Source organism: Rousettus aegyptiacus, unplaced genomic scaffold (assembly GCF_014176215.1).
Source record: "Rousettus aegyptiacus isolate mRouAeg1 unplaced genomic scaffold, mRouAeg1.p scaffold_m13_p_9, whole genome shotgun sequence".
Lineage (NCBI taxonomy): Eukaryota > Metazoa > Chordata > Mammalia > Chiroptera > Pteropodidae > Rousettus > Rousettus aegyptiacus.
This window is the reverse complement of record NW_023416312.1, coordinates 55809283-55816985: the sequence shown is the minus strand read 5'-3', so window position 1 is coordinate 55816985 and position 7703 is coordinate 55809283. Positions and strand designations below refer to the sequence as shown.

Here is a 7703-nt window from a genome sequence, read left to right as displayed (position 1 = left end):
TCTTCCAACCCAAGAACATGGAATATCTTTCCATTTCTTTGTATCTTCTTCAATTTCTTTTAATAGGGTCTTATACTTTTCTTTATATAAGTCCTTCACATGTTAGATTTATACCTAAGTAATTTATTTTTTGTTTCAATTGCAAAATGAATTATTTTTTAAACTTCTTTTTCTGACTCTTCATTATTAGAGTATAGGAATGCTATGAATTTTTTAACATTGATTTTGCATCCAGAAACTTTACTCTATTTGCTTATTTTTTCTAATAGTGTTCCTGTGGAGTCTTTAAGGCTTTTTATGTAGAGAATCATGTCATCCATACACAGTGACAGTTCGACTTCTTCATTTCCTATTTGTAATCCTCTTATATCTTTCTCTTGTCTGATTGCACTCTCTAGGACCTCCAATGTTATATTGATTAACAATATTGATAGTGATCTTGGAAGGTTTTGTTTTTCATCATTAAGTATAATGTTGTCTGAGGGTTTCGTCTATGGCCTTTATTATGTTAAGGTACTTTCCTTCTATACCGATTTTGTTGTGTTTTTGTCATAAATGGTAGCTGTATTTAAAAAAATAATAATATTTTAGGCAAGGCAACCCTTGGTTGACCTCACAGATTACAAGGACCTTGTCAGCTTACAATTCCTTGTTTTTTTTTTTATTTTTTTTATTTTTTACACCTACAACACTTGGTCTTGCTAGGTGGTCTCCCATCCAAGTACTAACCAGGCCCAATCCTGCTTAGCTTCCAAGATCAGATGGGATTGGGCTTGTTCAGGGTAGCATGGCTGTAGACTGGATGCTATATATTGTTGCAGACTCTTTCTGCATCTATTTATATGATCATATGATTCTGATATTTAAATTTGTTTACATGGTGTATCACATTAATTGATTTGCATATGTTGAACCATCACTGTGCCTCCAGTGAAACTCATTTTATCGTGTTGTATAAAATTTTTAATATGTCGCTGTATTTGTTTCGCTAGTATCTTATTTAGGGTTTCTGCATCTGTGTTCATGAGAAATATTGGTCTGTAGTTTTCTTTTTTTGCATTATCTTTACCAAGTTTTGGTATCAGAGTAATATTGGCCTGATAAAATAAGTGGAGAAGTATTGCCTCCTCTTTGAATTTTTTTTGGAAGAGGTTAAGGAGAATAGGTATTAAATCCTCTTTGTATGTTTGGTAGAATTCACTGCTGAAGCCTTCTGGTCCTGGACTTTTATTTTTTGGCAAGTTTTCCATAATTGTTTCAATTTCCATATTACTGATCAGTTTATTTAGATTTTCCAGTTCACCTTGATTCAGTCTAGGAAGATTGTATTTTTCTAAGTACTGGTCCATTTCTTCTAGGTTATTAAATTTGGTGTTTTTTTCCTTTTTATAGTGTTGTTGTATGATCCTTTGTATTTCTGCAGTGTCTGTCATAATTTACCCTCTTTTTCTCTGATTTTGTTTATTTGTGTCCTTTCCTTTTTTTGTTTTTCTGTGAGTCTAGCCAGGGGTTTGTTAACTTTATTAATCTTCTCAAAGAACCAGCACTTTCTTGCATTTATTTTGTCTTTTCTTTTGTTATCAACTTCATTTATTTCTTCTTTAATTTTGATGATTTCTTTACTTCTGCTGACTATAGGCTTCATTTGTTCTTCCTTTTCTAGTTTTTTTTTAAGATGAAGCATTAGGTTGTTTATTTGGGCTCGTTCTCGTTTTCGGAGATAGGTCTGTAATGATATGTACGTTCTTCTTATGACCGTTTTTGCCATGTCTGAAAAGTTTTGATATGTTGTACTGTCATTATCATTCATTTCTATGTATCTCTTGATCTCTCTTTTTATTTCTTCTCTGACCCAGGTGTTCTTCAGTAGCATGTTGTTTAATCTTCATGTATTTGCATTTCTTTCTGCTTTCTTTTTGCAGTTGATCTCTACTTTCAAAGCATTCTGATCAGAAAATATGGTTGGTATGATTTCAGTCCTCTTATAGTTGTTGAGGCTATCTCTGTGTCCCAGTATGTGGTCAATCTTTGAGAATGTTCCATGTGCACTAGAGAAGACTATATAATCAGCTGTTTGGGGATGTTAGGTTCTCTATATGTCAATTATGTCCAGTTGGTCTAATGTATCACTTAATGATGTTATTTCCTTATCGATATTCTGATTGGATAATCTGTCCATATCCAACAGTAGGATATTTAGGTCCCCTACTAAGATAAGGTTTTGGTCTGTTTCTCCCTTTAGTTCTGTTAGTAATTGCTTTATATATTTCAGGGCTCCCTGATTAGGTGTATAAATATTAATAAGGGTTATGTCTTCTTGGTGTATGATTCCCTTTATCATTATGAAATGTCCTTCGTATCTTTATCTTTTTTTGTTTCGAAGTCTATTTTATCCGATATTAGTACTGCTACTCCCTCTTTTCTCTGAATGCCATTTTCTTGAAATATCATTTTCCACCTTTTCACTTTGAGTATATTTGTCTTTGGAACTGAGATGTGCCTCCTAGCGGCAACAAATGGTTGGGTTTTGTTTTTTGATCGATTCTGCAACTCTGTGCCTTTTTATTGATGAGTTCAGTCCATTTACATTTAGAGTGATTATTGAAATATGTAGTCCTCTTATAACCATTTTGTCTTTTGCTTTCTGGTAATTCAATGTTTCCATTGCTTCTTTGTCCTTGTGTTTCTGTTTTTTGCTTTATTTTTATTTTTTTATTTTGTTTGACTTCTGTGGGTTTTCACTCTGGTTGTTCTTGATTTATGTTATATACTTCAGTTCTTAATCTTTGGCATGTGGTTACAATTATGAATATGAAAAGGATCTATACACACACACACATACATACATACACGCAGTCATCCATTTCCTTCTGTACATGCCTCATTTCCATTCTCCTTTGCAAATTTGGAACTTTGAGTCCTCCTTTTTAGTCTTTGTTGTCCCTGTTTGCCCCTATGTAGTCTGAATGTTTATTACTACCTGACTATAGAAATTCTCTTATTATTTAAGCTTATAATGCCCTGTTCTTAGTAAGGGTTGCACTCCTATGCTTCTCTCAGCCTGCTAGTCACCTTATTCCTAATTATGTATTTTTTTTATCAATTTGCTTTAGATGAGCTGACCCCTTTCAGTATTTCCTGTAGTGCAGGCCTCATAGTGGCGATGTTCCTCAATTTTTGTATGTCTGGAAAGTTCTTAATTTCTCCTTCATATCTAAAGGAAAACTTACCTGGATACTTTATTCAAGGCTAGTAGTTCCTTTCACTTAATTGTTTGAATATTTGATTCCCCTCTTTCTGGCTTGTAAGGTTTGTGCTAAGTAGTCCTACAATAATCTAATGGGTTTTCCTTTATAAGTTACTCTTTTTTTCTCCCTGGCTGCTCTGAGAATTTTGTCTTTGTTGTTGATTTTTGATAACTTTAATACAATGTGTCTTGGTGGAGGTTTTTTTGGGTTGAGATAATTGAGTGTTCTGTTGACATTTTGAATTCCAATCTCCAGCTCATTCCTTAGATTTGAGAAATTCCTGTCCACTATTTGTCTGAAAATGCTTTCTATTCCCAGCTTATTTTCTTTGCTTTCAAGAATGCCCATTATTCTTATACTTCCTTTCCTAATGGTATCAGCTAGTTCTTGAATTTTTCATTCATTATTTTTCATTCTTTGGTTTCTCCCTTCTTTTTTTATGATTTATTTTCAGATTTCTGTCTTTGATATCACTGATCTTTTCCTCCATTTGGTCCACTCTATTTCCCAAGCTTGCTATTTTGTTTTTCAACTCTTGCAGTGTGTGTGTGTGTGTGTGTGTGTGTGTGTGCATGCGTGCATGCGTGTGTGTGTGTGTGTGTGTGTATCTCCAGATCTATTCTGTTTTTTTTGAGGGTTCAATCTTCTTGCTTTGCTCATCTAGGTGTTTTTTTTCAGTTCTTGAAATTGTTCATATGACTTGTTTCGGAACTCACTTTTTCTTTCAGAAGTTCTATCCTCAGTTCTCTGTCATTTAAGTCACATATTTATCTGTCTGTAGGCTTATTTCCTGAAGATTTTTCTCTTTTTTACTGAACTGCATTGTCACCTTGGTTTTTCATGGTGTTTAATGGACTATTTCTTTGCCTGGGCTTTAATGGAAGTATATTCAGCTATGGTAGCTCTTATGCTCAGATTCCACATTCAGACATGCTGGTGTGCAGTTTGAGTGTTTTTTCTTGAGTTTTAGATGTTCTGCTTATTGTTCTCTCAAGGGGATAGATCTTGGGATGTCTCACTCTTCCATGTTTCTCCCCAAAGAATAAATTTTTAAATCATATTTTTATTGATTATAATATGTTCATATATTAGTTTATATGGATAGTAAGTAATGCAAACAAATATTAGTATAAACTTAAAATGAAGAAAAAGTGCTAAATTTTTATGTGCTTTTATTTGAAAAATTGATCTGAGGAAAAAATTAACATAAACCTCATTAATGCTTAGTATATATTGTTCAAACCAGTACATATTACACTGTAGTTAATTGTATTAGCAATTAAAACAAAGGAGATCTATTTTAACTTAAATAAAAGCTGTAAAATAATCATTTCAAAAAAGGGAAATGAAATGAATAATTTTGTTTAAAAAACTTTGTCTTTTGAACTTCAGTCTCTTCAACTTCTGAAATGCTTATTAAAACAGAGTTCTGTTCAGCACATTTTAAACTTTAAATAATTATACCACCCAGTGTGCATTTCTGTAAAGCATCAGTAACTGACAATATTATTTGATAAAACATTTGTATTATACAGTTGCTCTAATAGTTAAAAAAGAGTGAAAGCAAAACTTTATTAATAAGGTGACAAAATGAAAGGAGTTATAAGGAACTTGTTCAAATCTTCTGAAATGATTTAAAGCCTTAGAACTAATAACAGTAATATCTTAAACTTGCCAAAGGAAATTAATACATTCTTTGATTGTTATTCTCTTTGCCAGTTGGTAACGTCCATATCTGATAATGACAAAGTGAAATCCTACTCTGACTAATGTCAGCTCAAAAATGCTACCTGAACACCTATTACTAAATTAAGCTTTAAAGGGGCTATAAAACCCTTCCCATCATGAGTTAATCCTTCCAATTTAGATTTTATCACTAAAATATTTAAAATTTTGAATTGCATTGCCAAACTCTTCATTAATTATATCAATCCTCATTTCACATGGAGAAACACAATGTCCTCTCTCTCTCTCTCTCTCTCTCTCATACACACACACACACGCACCACCTCACCTTTAAAGAGAACATGGTAAATTTTAAAATGTGCATAATAAATGTCAATATCATCACTTGTGATATTAGTTTTCAGCTGGTTTTAAAGTTTGTGCAAAGTCGAGAAGTATTTAGGCAATGGAACTAACACAAACCCAATGTTTCTATTGGAAAAGGGATGAAGCATAACATGAGTCTATTTCATACTTAGGTTCATAACTTAGCTCTCTTCTGAAATGTCCAAACTGGAAGCCAAAGAATTCACTTATACCAAAGTGAATGCATCAGAACCAATACCTGGTTTCACAGACTTGAGAGAGAATTGAGGAAGATAGACAATTAAATAATTAAGTAACTGCCATAGAGAGTGGAGAGTGCTATTGTAGTGGATGAGGTGTGGGGTTATCTGGAATGTTTGTTGAAGAAATCACATTGGCTATGAGAACTGAAGTGTACCAGGTAGAAAGAACAAGGTCCTTGCCCTTCACATGAAATGGTCCAAGTCCTCACCATTTCTTACCTGAATTATACAATAATTTTTAAGCTGGGTCCCTGTTTCTACTCTTCCTCCAGCCTCACCTCTGTGTAGCACCACAAGTAATTTTGTTAGAAATCAAAACCCTTCAATGATACAGTACTGCTTGGTCTAAAGAATGACTTAACAGATTTCTTAGCAAGGCATTTGTGATTCACAATTTCCACCCAAGTTCTCTTGCCAGCTTCACTTTCCTTCCCTTCTGGAAAGTGATGACACCCTTCTCCCAAAATGTTCGTGCTTTAATTCTTGGATCCTGTGGTTCTATTACGATGTATAGCAAAAGAGATTGTACAGATGTAGTTCAGGTTACATAACGTAAAATAGACAGATTATTCTGGATTATCCAGGTGGGCCCAATCTAATCACATAAACCCTTAAAAGCAGAACACTTTCTTTAGCTGGAATCAAAGTGATGCAGCAGAAAGAAAAATCACTGATTTGAAGATGAAGGGAGCAACATAATGAGTAGATCTGAGAGAGATTCCAAATTAACAGCTGTAAAGAAAACAGGGACCTCAACCCTACAGCCACAAGGAACTGCATTCAGCCAGAAATCTGAATGAGCTTGGAAGCAGATGCTTCCTCAGAACCTTCAGATATGAGCTTGGGCAAGGCATTAAACTTGGCCCTATGAGAGATTCTGCTCAGAAAAACAATGAGGTACTTATTACAGCTCTCAAGTCCCTGTGTACTTCAGCTAGCACAGCCTATATGGATAGAGATTAAACTTTGCACTAAAATTTGAATGTTAATTGGTTGAATTAGTGATTCAATTTGGCTCTACTGAAAACCTGCATAATTAGTATTAAAAGAGTCAACCTAAGTGTATCCATCAGTGAAGGAATGGATAAAAAAAAGATGTGCTATATCCTGATATTTGTGAAAACATAGATGATCCTTGAGGTCATTATGCTAAGTGAGATGTCAGACAGAGAAATAAATACCATATATCACTTATATATATAAACAAAAACAAAACAAGACCAAAATAAAAAAAACTGAACTCAAAAAAGAGAGTAAAATGGTAGTTACCAGAGTCTTGGGGAGTGGAGGTGAGGCAATGGGAAAGATGTTGTTTAAGGGTACATACCTGCATCTAGTAGATAAATAAGTCCTGATAAGCTAATATACCGTTCAAGTATTACAGACCACAAAACTGTATTATAAACATTAAAGTAGCTAAGATACGAGATCTTAATTGTTCCCACTAGAAGAAATGATAATTTCATGATTCAATAGAGATGTTAGCTAATGTTACAATGGCAATCATATTGAAATATAAATGCATCAAATCAATACATTGTATACCTTAAACTTACACAATGATATATGTCAATTGTATCTAAATTTTAAAAAAAAAAGAGTTGAAAGAGGAAGAAAATGTGTTCACCCCTAAGGATGTTTAATTAGAACATTCCTTTTATTATGATTGCTCTTTATTTTTGACAAATGCACATTTTTAAAAAATGGAAACCAAAATTGAATGTTAAACATAATCAGCACTGTCCTTATTTCCACATCTACTTCCTTCACCACTACTTTACCTTAGGCAGAAATATTTAAGTGACCAGAACCAAAAGTGTGGTAGGAAGAATTCTAAAAATGCTCTCCTGAGATACCTGTCTTTTGGCAATCAAATACTAACCCAGATGTTGCTGTGGAAAATTTTTGCTGATCTAAGTTACAAGTCATTTAACTTTAAGATTTAAAGATTATCTGTGTGGGCCTGACCCAATACGATAATAGCTCATAAATTGGAGAGCTTTCCTGACTGGCGACAGAATAGAAGGCAGAGGAAAAAGTCAGAAAGATTCAATACACAAGAAGGAATCAACGCATTGTTCCTGACCTTGAAGATGAAGCAGGCCATGAACCGAGAAATGTGGGCAGACTCTAGGAGTAAAAAACAATCCCAGCCAACAGC

At 33.7% G+C, this 7703-nt stretch overlaps 1 pseudogene; it reads right to left on the bottom strand.

The window, feature by feature from the left end:
* Window positions 1–680: 680 nt before the first annotated feature.
* On the bottom strand, window positions 681–799 carry LOC118608391 (annotated as a pseudogene).
* Window positions 800–7703: the final 6904 nt, after the last annotated feature.